This window comes from Eretmochelys imbricata, chromosome 27, assembly GCF_965152235.1.
Source record: "Eretmochelys imbricata isolate rEreImb1 chromosome 27, rEreImb1.hap1, whole genome shotgun sequence".
In the NCBI taxonomy this organism is placed as follows: domain Eukaryota; kingdom Metazoa; phylum Chordata; order Testudines; family Cheloniidae; genus Eretmochelys; species Eretmochelys imbricata.
The window spans coordinates 11557825-11571603 of record NC_135598.1 but is presented as its reverse complement, the minus strand read 5'-3'; positions in this window follow the sequence as shown (position 1 = coordinate 11571603).

Below are 13779 nucleotides of genomic sequence, written 5' to 3'. Positions count from 1 at the left end.
GTCATGCATGTGCTGTACACACAGGCTCTCTCTCTGTCCTCACACACACACACAACCCTTCTCACACTCTCCCACCCCCTAAGGCTTTGTCTTCATTGGGGAAAGAGGTGCGATTTTTAAACGCGGGATCATTAACATGTTAAAATCCTGATGTACACAGGGCAAAGGGTGATTTTAACACATGTTTAGCTGGTTAAGGTAAACCCTAGAAAGAACCCTATATGTTGTGGACATAGCAGACTCAGATTTAATTCCCTGATCACGGACTTCCTAGGTGACCCTGAGCAAGTCACTTAGCCGCTCTGTGCCTCAGTTTCCCCATCTGTAAAATGAGGGTGTTAGCACTGCCCTGCCTCAAAGGGGTGCTGGAAGGATAAATACATTAAAGATTGTGAGGTGCTCAGAGATTATGGTAACAGCGGTCATATAAGCATGATAGATAGATAGAGACAGCGTACAGTTTACTGTCAGGGAGCCTGGGGTACCAGAAGGGCAGGCTGGGTAGAGAATAGAGCAGTGAAGGCTTGGAGAGCTGAGAAGCTGAACAGCTGAAAATACACACACCTGCCTTCAGGGTGTGGGAAGGAGATTCTAAACCAGGCTGCCCAGACTCCATTATAATTACGTTGGCCCATAGAACAGGCTGTCAGGAGAATGCAGCAAAAAAATCCATCATCAAAATTAATCCTTGATGAATTGTTCACCAGCAAGTATTTGCCACCAGGTGCTACAGTGTGTGGATGTGTGTTGCGGCGTGGGAGGGAGGGGAACCACGGGGATGTTACCCGGATGCACTAAAGTAAACGTTGCTGTAGATTCGGGTCCAGACGTGCCATGTAACGCTCGGGCCCCTGTGGCTAGGGAGCCTGCCCTATCCGTTCTGAACAGCTCTTTTATCAGTGCTAGTGTTAAATGGCTGCCACAGTCCACCCCAGAAGTGGATGCAATTCAGTGGGAGGTGAAGAGAGAACTCACGCCAATCGAATCAGCTGATCGATACAGCACATAGAATGTGTGCAGAGGGGAGGGGGAACTTGGCAGAAAGGGGAGAGGGGGTAGAGAGAATCTGATATGTTTGGGCAGCACAAGGGGGCCCCAACCTGGTTTCCTCTCTAACAACTGCTGCAACATAACAGTTAAATAAGGATCACAAGAAGAGAGAGCATGGGGAACTTTGACTGACATGCACTATGTACGTGTCAGTCATCATCATTCAGAGCCATCACTCACTCCCTTCTGCCAATTCGAAAACTCACTACCAATAACACCAGAACAGACTGATTGGCTTTGCTGCTACACGCAAGCAGCACAGCTCAGGGCAAGGCAATCCGGCAAACCAGGAACGTTAGAGACATCACAGACCCACAAGTGGAGCCGGTTGGGACTCGGACTCTCCGGTTCTGGGGAAATTCTGACCTTTCGAAATCTGGTTTGGTTCCGAATCAGAAGAAAAACAGGCAATTTCAACATTTCCTGCAAAACGGAACTACCAAAAATGTGACTCCAAAACCATTTCACGCAGAAAAAAAATGCAAAATTTCATGTGGAAGCAAACTGTGGGTGCAATCGAGACAGGTCCACGCTACCTTTCAGTTTTGACAACCCTGAAGGAAAACTTTTGTAGGAAAACTTCCAACCAGGTTTTCCTACTGGGCACTACCTAGCCCATGTTCACCCTCTACAATGACACTTGGAAGAATTAGATTTTTATCAAGAAACATGAATTTCGCCATACGCCCCCCGCCCCTCCAAGGAATAAATATTTCCAGCAATAATAACGGACATTCACAGAGGGACAATGGAAGAAGAATACGGCTTGAGAACTTGAGTTTGATGTAAGGACATTTACGTAACGTCTATTTTGGCTCACGACGTTTGGAATTTGTGTTATAAAGCTTTAACTTTTGTAATCTTAATGTCGGCTGCCATTAACTGTTGCCTGACTCTCCTCTGCCGCCTGTGGAAATATACATCAGTAAAAATAAAAAAAAGTGTGAAGATAAACATTGATACTATTGGTCAAAATTGAATTCTGCCAAGCCGACCTACCTGAAGAAGAGCTCTCTGTAGCTCGAAAGCGTGTCTCTCTCACCAACAGAAGTTGGTCCAATAAAAGATCTCACGTCCCCCGCCTTGCCTCTCTCATATTCTGGGACCAACGCGGCTACAACAACATGGCAAGCCTATCAACTGTCCTATTCTCTGCATCTAGCTTTCAATGTTCCAGGTGATAGTGATTTTTCACCTTAACACATAATTCCTGCCTCCGTCTTAGAGGTTTACGTGGCTGCCGTGGCCTCATCCAGCTCACTGGCAGGCAGTTTTCCTGATATTCAGCCTGAGTACATCTAGCAGCCCCAGTCCCGGCGCAGGGCACCATTGTGCTAGGCGCTGTACAAACATGGACAGTCCCTGCCTTGCCCTGTTACAATCAGAATTTTCCTTTTCTTAACTGCCTCCTGTTTCTCCCAGTTACAGGCTCCCAGAGAGCAATTCTGTCCAATGCCCTCCTTGGGCAGCCCTGGGGACAGTGGAGCCCTGGGTTCTAATCCCGCTGAGCCCCTGCATGTATTTGGGCACGTCATTTCCCCTCTCTGTGCCTTGGTCTCATCACAAGAGGGGAAGAATGCTGATCTACCTCATAGGGGTGCTGTGTGGCTTGGGGCTGAGATTTTTAAGGGAACCTAAGGGGGTCAGGCTCCCAATTAAGTGGGAGCTGGAATTCCCTTAGGCCTTTTTCAATCATGAGCACTTTGAGACCCCTGGATGGTGGTGCCAGGAGCCCAAGGTGTCACTGCTGTAGAGGAGCTGAAGCGGGCATCGGACTTGGCCAACGTTCAGCCAAGCCATACCGGTTATGGGCTGGGTTCTGCTCTCAGTTACCCTGGCGTAAATCCAGAGCGAGCCCACCCAACTTCCCGGTTTACACTGAGCACAGAATCCAGGCCAGGGCTCATCCTATCGATCCTCACAGGCCAGCCCCTTTGTACATCTTCAGGCAGGTGCCTGCCTGTCTGATCCCTGGGATAAGAGCCCACTGCCCATGCCCGATACCCACAGCCCTGAATGCCCCACCACTGCCCTTCCCCCGTCACGGGGAACCCTTCGCCTCCCGCCTAGTGGCTCCCAGCACTCCAAGGATGCAAGCACAAATTTCTCCTGCTTCCCACGTGGCGTGGGAAGTCCTGGCTATATCTGCACCCGGGGAAAGCTGGGGTGCTAGCTGGGATATCTGGGAGGCTCCCAGTGACCTGACCACGCCGCCATGCCAGGGCAGTACCTGCAGGGCAATTGAGAAGAACAGAACAGGGGAATATGAAGTGCAGCAATACAAGGGATTCCAACTGGCATGGGAGGGATTGAGCGGAGGGACACCCACGGCCTGTGGATTCGGGGGAGGGCGGGGACAGGGGTAGCGGCAGACAGGGGCATGGCAGAGTGGGGCGCCTTCGGATTTAGGGAGGAGGGGGGATTACTGTCCTCCGGATTCGGGTGACGGGGTGGGGGGCTGCCTTTCATCCTCCCCACTCCCCTCACAGCTTGTTCCAGCCGCGGGGAAGGTTTTCAGGATTCATTCAGCAAAAGTAACATATCGTGAGAAGAGGGAGGGGCTGATGCCCCCCCGGCTCCCCTTCAAACCCACACTAACAACCCCCTCCCTGCCAGAAACCCAGAGATCCCACCCCACCCCCGCCAAGGAGACTCCCCCACGGCCGCTGTTCTTTGCCCCACCCGGCTTCCATGCGGAGACAGGCCGAGAGAGGCTCCATCCTGCCGCAGCCGCCTCTCCCTTCCCACATCCCCGCCCCTCACCCCGCTGCCACAAAATGGTGGCGGCTGCCCCCCCAACTGCTGAATGTGGAAGTACCCCAATCCCCAGAGCCTGCTCCATCGCCCCACAGCACCCCCTGGGGACAGCACAGATGGGACACACTCGCCAGGGTGGCCCAGGCTGGCTTTGGGCAGGGAGAGGGACCCCTCGCCCCACTCAGCTGCGGGGCACAACTCGGTGGCAGGTGCTTCTCTCCCTCGGTCTCCTCCCATGAGCCGCCAGAGACGGAGGCCAGAAGTCAGCCTGAACGAGGCCACGACCAGGAGCAACAAGTGCCGCTTACTGCAAAGAACTAACCCAGAGCAACCAAAGGGTGGGTGTGCGTGCATTGTGGTGGCCTCCTTTCTACTCGGTGTGACCATGTTTCTATACGCAACAAGAATCTTTGTCTAAGGGGTGTGTGGATGTGCCTTACAAGGGTCTCTGTCTCAAGGTTGCCAGGGACGGCTGTAGAGGACGAGGGTCTCTGATGGGCATGAACGGGCGCGTGTGCCTGTGTGCAGTGATTGTGAGGGTCTCTGGCCAGTGGGCTCAGATGCCCGCAAGGCCTCCCTGGCGAAGCATCCCCAATACCGGGGCATCTCAACAGGAAGTTTCCCTGGGTACCATGCTGACTGTCCAGCCGTAATTCCCAGCATGGGGTCAGGCAGCCCCTGGCTAGGTGAGACCAGGAGGGGCCACTCCGAAAACAGCTCTGCTCTCTTCCCTCACCCCTCCCTGGCCCCTCCAGGAGGGAGAGACAAGTGGCAAATCGTGGTTATCTGAAGCATCCCCCGTGCCCCATGACCCACACAGGTCCGGCTAAGCAGCACCGTGTGACCCACGTGTCTCACAGAATCCCTGGTCTGGACCATTCACCCAGAGACAAGCAGAGGGCACATGGCCGGCTGGCCGGCCGGCCTCCCTCCTCCTCCACCAGGCTGGGATTTTGCCTGCACAGAAGCTGAGCTAGCAGCCAGTCCCCGTCCTTGTATTGACCCCCAGCCCCCCCTTCGCTGACACCTCGCTCCCTCCCCTCATTCCCATTCCTCCCTACACCCCCTACCCACTCCTCCCTAGACAAGCCCCCTCCATGTCCCACACCCTCCCATCGCCTTCCATGCCACCCCCCTCGATACCCCTCCTATACAACGCCCCATGCCCTAGCACCTCCCTATACAAGCCCCACCTCTACTCCCCTGTCTGTACCCCACCCCTCCCCTCCCTCCATACACCCCTCTTTTTTTTTCCTCTTGATCTTTTTTTATTATCATTGTAATATTCTCTCTCTGCCACACACCGGCTGTGTTCCCCCCACCAGGAGGGGTGCTGGGGGGGGGGGGTTGGACCAAGCACCAGCCTCCTCTCTAGACCCCAGGGTGGCAAAGCTAGCCTGCATGGCATACAGGAGCTAGAGATCAGTGTCCCCTTCTGTGCCCCCCCACCTTGCAGAGCGCTGCACCCCAGCCCCCTTGTCCACAGCTCGGCACTCAGCCCTGGCATGGCTCTGACCTGACCCCACCCTACCCAATCCAAAGCCCCACACTATGCACAGACCCCCCCACACACAGACCCCATTCAAGGAGATCCCCCATGCATAGAGCCCCACCCTATGCACAGACCCCCGACCCCATTCACAGAGACCCCCCATGCATAGAACCCAGACCCCCCCCACACAGAGCCCCACCCTTTGCACAAACCACAGACCCCCACGCCCAGAGCCCCACCCTATGCACAGACCCCAGACCCCCACACACAGACCCCAGACCCCCAGGCACAGAGCCCCACCCTACACGCAGTCCCCAGACCCCCAGGCACAGAGCCCCACCCTATGCAGATCTCAGACCCCATTTATAGACCCCAGACCCCCATACACAGAGCCCCACCCTATGCACAGACCCCAGACCCCCAGGCACAGAGCCCCACCCGACACACAGACCCCAGACCCGCATTCACAGAGCCGCACCCTATGCACAGACCCGAGACCCAGGCTCCCTGCAGAGACCCCCCCCACACCCCATGCACAGAAACCAGGACCCCACACCACGCACAGAGCCCCACCCTATGCACAGACCCCAGACCCCCGGGCACAGAGCCCCACCCTATGCACAGACCCCAGACCCAGGCTCCCTGCACAGAGCCCCACCCCACCCCACGCCTAGATCCCAGCTTCCACCCCTTACAAAGACCCCCACCTCTTCCACAAAGCCACCCCCGCCCGGCTCCGTTGTGTGCACGAGCCTCCCCGGGAGGGGCCGCGAAGCCGCCCCCCATCCCCCCGGCGGTGCCTCCTACCTGCTCCATGCTGCGCCCCTCAGCGCGCCCCCAGGCCAGGCCGAGGAGCGGGGAGGGCGGGGGGCAGCCCCCCGGCACGATCCATGTGACTTTCCTATGGCAGGTCCCCCAGAGCCGGCCCGGCTGCGGCGTCTGCTGCGAGCGCCCGTTCCCCCGCCGGGCGTGTGTCTGTCTGCCCGGCCCCCCAGCCCATCCCCATCCCCACCCCACCCCGCGTCCCTCCCCTTCCCCTCCCCGGCTCAGCCTGGCACAGCGGTCACAGGCAGCCCCGGCAGCCGCTCGGCAGGGTCATGTAAGCCCTGCTCCCCCCCCCCCCCCGCTACTGGGGGGGGCAGCCCCTGCCCCTGCCCCTGCCCGCCCCACCCCTGGGCTCTCCACCCGCCCTGCCCCGTGCGTGCCCCTGCCCGCCCCACCCCTGGGCTCTCCACCCGCCCTGCCCCGTGCGTGCCCTGCCCCTGCCCCTGCCCGCCCCACCCCTGGGCTCTCCACCCGCCCTGCCCCATATGTGCCCTGCCCCTGCCAGCCCCACCCCTGGGTGGCGGGACCCATGCCCCTCTCTATGCTGCAGCTCCCCCATCCCCAAAACTCTCCGCCCCCTAGCAGCAGATCCTCCCCTTTGCCCCCCAGGTTACCATTATTTCCAGGCCCCCGTCTCTCCCGGCCTGGGGAGGGCTAGCCAGCCATCCGGCTGGTTGGCCGCTGTGGCATGTCCTCATGTGACTCTCCCCAAGGCGGAATTCCCAGAGCAGTGCCAGGTCCAGGAGTGGGAACTGCAAAAGCGTCCAGGGAGACACAGGGAGATTTAACCCTCTCTGGGGCCAGGTGCCCACACCTCCCCCTTGCCCTGTCCCCCAGGCAGCAGGAGGGGTGCGCTGCCGGCAGGCTGGGCGTGATCTAGGCCCGAGCCTCTTCCCTGGGACAAAGACAACATCGTGGAGAAGAGGGGGCTGAGCCCCAGTGTCTTGGGAGCAAGTTGCCTGCCCTGGGCCAGTGGGAGATGCTGGGGGAGACTCAGGGGATATTGACTGGTTACCATCAGAGAAGTCCCACAGCAAGGGAAAAGGGGGGGCTGGGTGTTTCTCCGTCCAGCTGTGTTGCCCTTCACTTGAGTTTTGCCAGGCATGCCTCACATATGTAATTCCATCTCCAAGCAGGGGTGTGGGTCACTGTCACTCTCCCCATTTTTCAGGAGGGGAAACCGAGGCACCGAGCGGGCCCATGACTAGCCCAAGGCCGCGCACTGAGTCAGTGCAGAGCTGGGGATAAAAGCCAAGAATCCCAGCTCCCACTCAGAACCCAGGAACCCCTAGTTCCCTGCTGAGCCCACTATCCCCACATGAACCTTGGTTGCCTGTGGGGAAAGGGGAGGGAGGGGAGTATGAACTTGGTTTCATGCCGACTATCTGCGACACCAGCAATTATCCTCCATGAGTAATTTGTTTGCGGTGCGTGGCATGGAAGTCATCAACCCCCTCGCTGAGCAGTTGTAAATATTTGCTTGGTAGCAGCGCCGGTGCCAGAAAGATTTGTGTTATTTGGAAATTCCCGAAAGTCACAAAAACTTGGTGCAAGCTTTGGCATCTGGTGGACGAGGACTCAAGCGCCCTGGGCTCTGCCACTGCCTGACTGTGTAACCTTGGGCAAGTCACAGCCCTGCTCTGTGCCTCAGTTTCCCTCCCCCACCCTTGGTGTCTATTTGGACTGCAAGCTCTCCGGGGCAGGGATTGTTTCTCGTGGTTTGTGCAGCAGCGAGCACAACAGGACCTGATCTCGGTTAGGGCCTTCAGATAATATAGACACAGCCTCTGAAAGGGAAGCCAGAAAGTGAGCACCAACCCCCCTAGCTGAATCTAGCAGATCTCAGACCTCATTTATAGACCCCAGACCCGCATACACAGAGCCCCACCCTATGCACAGACCCCCAACCCCATTTGTGCACACAACGGAGGCTCGTGCACACAACGGAGCCGGGCGGGGGTGGCTTTGTGGAAGAGGTGGGGGTCTTTGTAAGGGGTGGAAGCTGGGATCTAGGCGTGGGGTGGGGTGGGGCTCTGTGCAGGGAGCCTGGGTCTGGGGTCTGTGCATAGGGTGGGGCTCTGTGCATGGTGTGGGGTCCTGGTTTCTGTGCATGGGGTGGGTCTCTGCAGGGAGCCTGGGTCTGGGGTCTGTGCATAGGGTGGGGCTCTGTGAGTGGTGTGGGGTCCTGGATTCTGTGCATGGGGTCTCTGCAGGGAACCTGGGTCTCGGGTCTGTGCATAGGGTGGGGCTCTGTGAATGCGGGTCTGGGGTCTGTGTGTCGGGTGGGGCTCTGTGCCTGGGGGTCTGGGGTCTGTGCATATGGTGGGGCTCTGTGTATGGGGGTCTGGGGTCTATAAATGGGGTCTGAGATCTGCTAAAAAAGGTGAAGTTGGTAGGGTGGAGGGCAGCGCCAGGAAAACCTGATGCCACCATCAGCCTTGGCTTTGTATCTTCACCCAGGGCTCCCATCCATATCAGAGTCAGCATGAGCCACAAGCGTTGCCATGTAGGAGGCAGGGGGCCTGGAGGCAAGACTTCGGGGGTCTATTCCCTTTCTTGGGTGGGAGTGTGTCATAGTGGGTTAAAGAGGAGGGCATGAGTCAGAACTTGGATGTACTGCTCCAGTCTGTGATTAAGTGGTTAGAGCTGGGGACCGAGAGGCAAGACTTCTGGGTTCTTTTCCCAGCTCCGGGACAGAGTCCAGTCTTGTGATTAGAGCAGGGAGGACCAAGTGTCAAAACGCACAGGCTCTCTTCCCCTCTCTGCAAGGAAGTGTGGTTGAGTGGTGAGAACACAGGCGGGGAAGCCGGACACCTGGGTTCTTATTGCTGGCTTGGTGTGTGACGTTAGCAAGCAGCTGCCCCTCTGGAAAACAATGGCTCCCCCCACTTGCAGGGGGTGCTGTGAGACTTAATTGAGGAATGTGTGGAAAGGGCTTGGCAGTGGGGTAGAGGCCCAGAGCTACCCAGCTGCAGAGTGAGATGGGGGATGAGGCAAACTTCTTTCAGAACTAGTCAGTTGATTTTTTCAGTCAATAAAGAGGGTACCGGGCTGCTGGTGTGTTGATGACCAGCCACAGCACCTGGGCACCGAGAGAGCAAGCTCTTTGTGTGAGGATGCAGCCATGAATCGGTGCTAAGTATGCACCAGAAATCGAATCAGGGCTTTAACTCTGAGTGTCCCAAGTGATGACGGTCCGCAAAGTCTGCACTAGATGAGGAGCAAGGGGGAATTCCTGTTGGACCAGAACATGGGGAAGAACCAGTACAGGATTTCTGGGCCCACTTGGAACGGGCTCCGGGCACGGCCGCGGGAGAAGAACCAGGACTGGATTTCTGTGCTGTTTGGAGTGATCTCTAGGTGCAACCAGTGGCATTCGAGTGGCTGCCAAATGCATTAGCAATGATGAGGCCTTTAAAGCAGAGCCCCGAGCCCCATGCCACTCTCCCCGCTGCTGACACTGGAGCAGCTGCAGCGCGATGCAGAGCAAACAAGCCGGGTCTGCTGATTTGCTCTGAACACGCTGGGCCATGTGGGCAGATGTGCTCCAACTGTACCCACGGCATTCCAGCCGGGAAGCAGCCTCCGCAGGCCCCACGTGAGGAGCCATGTGAGAGGCAGTTCTCTGCTAGCCTTTCCTGGCCCTGGGGTGGGCTCCAGGCCCCAGGGCGAGTGTGACACCCATCACGGGGTCAGGAGGGAGGGAATGGGGATGCTGCCCCTCGGCCCCACAGAGAAAGGGAGTGACAAACCCTGACTGTGTTCTCACACACAGTGTGTGTCTCTCTCTCACACACACAGGGTCTAACACAGATGTACGCTCGCTCACACAATCTCTCTCTCTCTCTCTTTCTCACACACACTGCCTATGAAACGAGCCCAGGCTGGACCAACTGATCCGAACACTCCTGAGACTCAGGGAAGCCTGGCTTAGATTCTGATCTCATCCGGGCTCGGCTCTTTGCAGTCAGGGTTTGTTTCTAACCCAGACCCCTGGGATGGGAGAGCCCGGTGACCGGGCTGGCCGAATCTTCGCTATTTCTCTGCCCCAGCCCAAGTGCCAGTGGGCAGCTCGGAAGCGTTGGCCAAGCTGCTCTCCTTTGGTAATTTATTTTGCTGTTTCCCGGAGCTGTTCTAAGTGCTTGTTTGGCAGGGGATTCTCTGCCAGGGCTCAGCCTTTTGCAGTCACAGAGGGATGGGCAGAACCAGGGAACGGGACGCAGCAAATTCCTCACTGGCACAGGCGAGCGGAATGTCACAGGCCAAGCCAACTCTAACTTTGCCTCGACACGGCCCTGCGTTCACCGAGGCCCAACCTGTTCCACACCACAGCAAACAGGAGAGACGGGCTGGTGGCTGACGTGCAGGCGTCAGGAGGCCTGGGTTCTCCTGGCCTTGCACAAATCACACAGGCTGATCATTTTCAAAAGCGGCCACTGAGTTGGGGAGAGGGGGCTCAAGGTTTGAGGGAGTCCAACCTGGGGACTGATCTTCTGGAGCGCCCCATAGCCACAGATCAGAGCAAAACCCGGAGACTCGCCCCTCTTCTGAACGATCAGGCCCTTCTGAAGCATCTCAGTTTGGCCACCCAGAGGCAGTGGAACATCTCAGCCAGGCTCATGGGCGTAAACCATGCTGGGCACTGGGCATTCACAGCAGCCCAGCTGCAGTGGGACCTAAAACCCCCTGCCTAGACAAAGCCTGAGATCAGAGCAGGTCGAGAGTGAGCCTGAGGGTTTCAGAGTGGGAGAGGAAGGCAGCTTTTGCCAGGGGACTGACCGTATGTGTGTAGAAGGGGGAACGTGTCATAGGGCAATCGAGGGATGGGTGACCAAGCTCAGCAGTGCAACAGGGAGGCGATTATGCAGCGGGCATGTGCAGATGATAACGCAGAGCAAGGGGAAGCCTATGAGATGCCAGCTGGAAGAATGCGGCTTTTGTCTCCCGGCTTATCTGGCTTTGAACCTCCCCAGGAAACGGGGAACTTTGCCGCTTCTGGATGCTAATGAGAGGTTAAAAATAAGATCAGAGCCAGGCGGCCACGTTGGCGGTTCTATACGGCGGGGAGGGAGTGGAGAGGCCGGGCCGCGCCTCTGACAAAGGGGGCTTTATAGCGTGTGCGTGGGGAGGGAGAAGGGGGCTGGAATCCAGGGAAGGCTGGGTGGCTGCGATGCTGCGGGTAGAAAGGTTCCTTCTAGGCAGTCAGGGTGGGCACCAGCAGCTGCAGAGTGGCCTCCTGCCCTGACCCTAACACCCCCTCTCCCCCCAGCAGCATGCAGGGGTGCCACATTCTGCTTTTCCTCCTTCCCTGGCGAGCGGCCTGGTCGCTCCCTGTCTCCAGGTACCAGCGAGGGTTGGGCGTGATTGTGTGCCCACCAGTGCCCACGTGGCATTCCAGGACAGCTGTTGGGAGGCAACTTCCCACTGCCACCTCTAGCCCGTAAGCATCACCTCCCCAGCTGGCCACGGCTCCAAGCACCCGCCCACACAAGTGGAAGAACTTGTGGCCCACTGGGGCTAGGACCATTTATACCGGCTGAAGATCTTCCCTTCTCTTCCTGTGCCAAGGAGCCCGGATGCTCACCCGACCAGAGTCATGGCAGCCCGCCTTTTCCAGCCCCCTTTGAGCCTCCATGGTTCTAGCTTTGGGTTCAGAACTGCCGCCCGTCACTGGGGTATCTGGTCCCATTCCACGTTGCTAATAACAACGCTCCTAGGGGGGCTAGGTGGACACTTGCTTTTGGGATGCTGCATGGGCAAGGGGGCTTTGGGGGTGGGACGAGGCAGCAAAGCTGTATCGGAGGGGAAGATTTTATAGCCTTTCTGAACCCGGCCGGACGTCGCCCGCTTCCCTTCCAGAGGCTGATGAGACGACTTCACCCTCTGCTCCCCCGGGGCTGCAGGATGGGCCCCAGGACTGCACCCACCTGAGGGGGTCATGACAGGCAATGCACTCTCCAGCATGCTGGGATCCCAGCCCCGCATTGGGGATAAGGACAGTTACAGGTTCCTGGCTGGCTATTAGTTACTGGCTAGCCTACAGTGTAGATTGTATGCTCCTTGGGGCAGAGGCCGTCTTTTTTCTCTGTGTTTGTACAGCACCTAGCACAATGGAGTCCTGGTTCACAAGGAGGGATCCTATGTGGTACCGCAATGCAAACAGTAAATAATAAGAATGCAGGGATTGCAGGCTTACCCGGCTCAGAGACAGTCCCCGGTGGCTGTTCCAGTCATGGCACTGGTAGCCTCGGCTCATCGGCTATCATAAATCTACCCCAGCAGTCCAGGCACGCTCCAGAGTCACCAGGAGATGGTGGTAGCTATATTGCAACGGTGCCCTGTACAGGAGGTTGGTTTGGTTTGTTATTAAATTGGGCGTGGGCCCTATTTCATCTGTCTTCACCAGGGTGGGTAAAGGAAAGCTGGGGAATAGGTTCTGTGTTTCTGCTTGTTTCTTACTTTAGGACCATCCGCTAAGGGCCCCAGAGCAGGAGTAGGGAGCCCTCCCGCCCTCCCTGTCCTGAAGTGGTGGTGACTCTTTAACCACAACAGCTTTTCTCCAAAACGTCCATTAGGCATTGGAGTTGAGCAGGCCTGGCAGAAAATCCCTGCTCAACAGCTCAGCCTTCAGTCCCTTGTGATGTCCCCATTCCCTGGGTTCCCCAGCTGGCCACAGAGCCGTCTGTTCCAGGAACGCTCTGGCCAGGTACGTAGGGAAAGAGTTCCCAGAAAGGCGGCGCCCGCGGGCAGGGCTGAGGGATACGTTCCACCATTCCTGGCTTTCATGGAGTGTGAACAGCTTCCTCTTGGCTGCGCTTCGCACCTGCTCTGGCCAGCTTCCCAGCTAGACAAGGGCAGGCTTCCGCGTGGGAAAATAAAGTGGGGAAAAAAAAACCCTGATCTTGCGGCTGGCTGGGGGGAGAGGTGCAGAGCCCACTTTTTGTTGACATGATAAAGCAGCCAAAAATAAGGGCACAGGGTGAATGCTCCCCACCCCCCACCACACACACTCCTTTGCTGGTCACCTTGACAGGCTCTGCCCCTGCCTCAGAGCCTACAAATCCTACAGGAAGGTATTGCAGCCTCCCCGGGCCCCTGCACAGCGTGCTACATGCATTGCTGCCTTAAAGAGGGCTGCACGCCAAGTGGCAGGGACAATACCCTGGCGCAGGGAGACCTCTTAGCAACCATTGCAGGGCAGGGTGTGGGCGGGACAGAGGAGGGGGTGGGCACGTGGGAGGGGGGGGAGGCAGGGCCAGGGCCGAGCTGTGCCCGTGGAACTTAGGGCTGCCCTCGTCTCGGGCCACGCTGAGTCCTAAAGCCCCTGAACAGGGACGGCACCAGCCCCTGCTAAGTGGGAGGAGCAAATCTGCCCTTGTCTGCTGGGTGCATGGCCCGGCCCTAGACGCCAGCTGGCAGAGCCCTTCTCCCCTCCCTCTGCCCCTACCACCTTTGTCCGCTCTCCAACACACACTCAGCAGGCTGGGGGGTGGGGGTGGGGGTGGGGGTGGGTGGAAATCCCAGCTCCAGCCCCACGTTCAGAGGAGCAAATAAAATCCCAGGATACAAAGTTCACCGCCTGGGAGAGACTGTCTGGCAGATCCATCAACGAGGCCCTTTGTTCTCACAGACAATGCCGGGCCAATGGGGCTCCA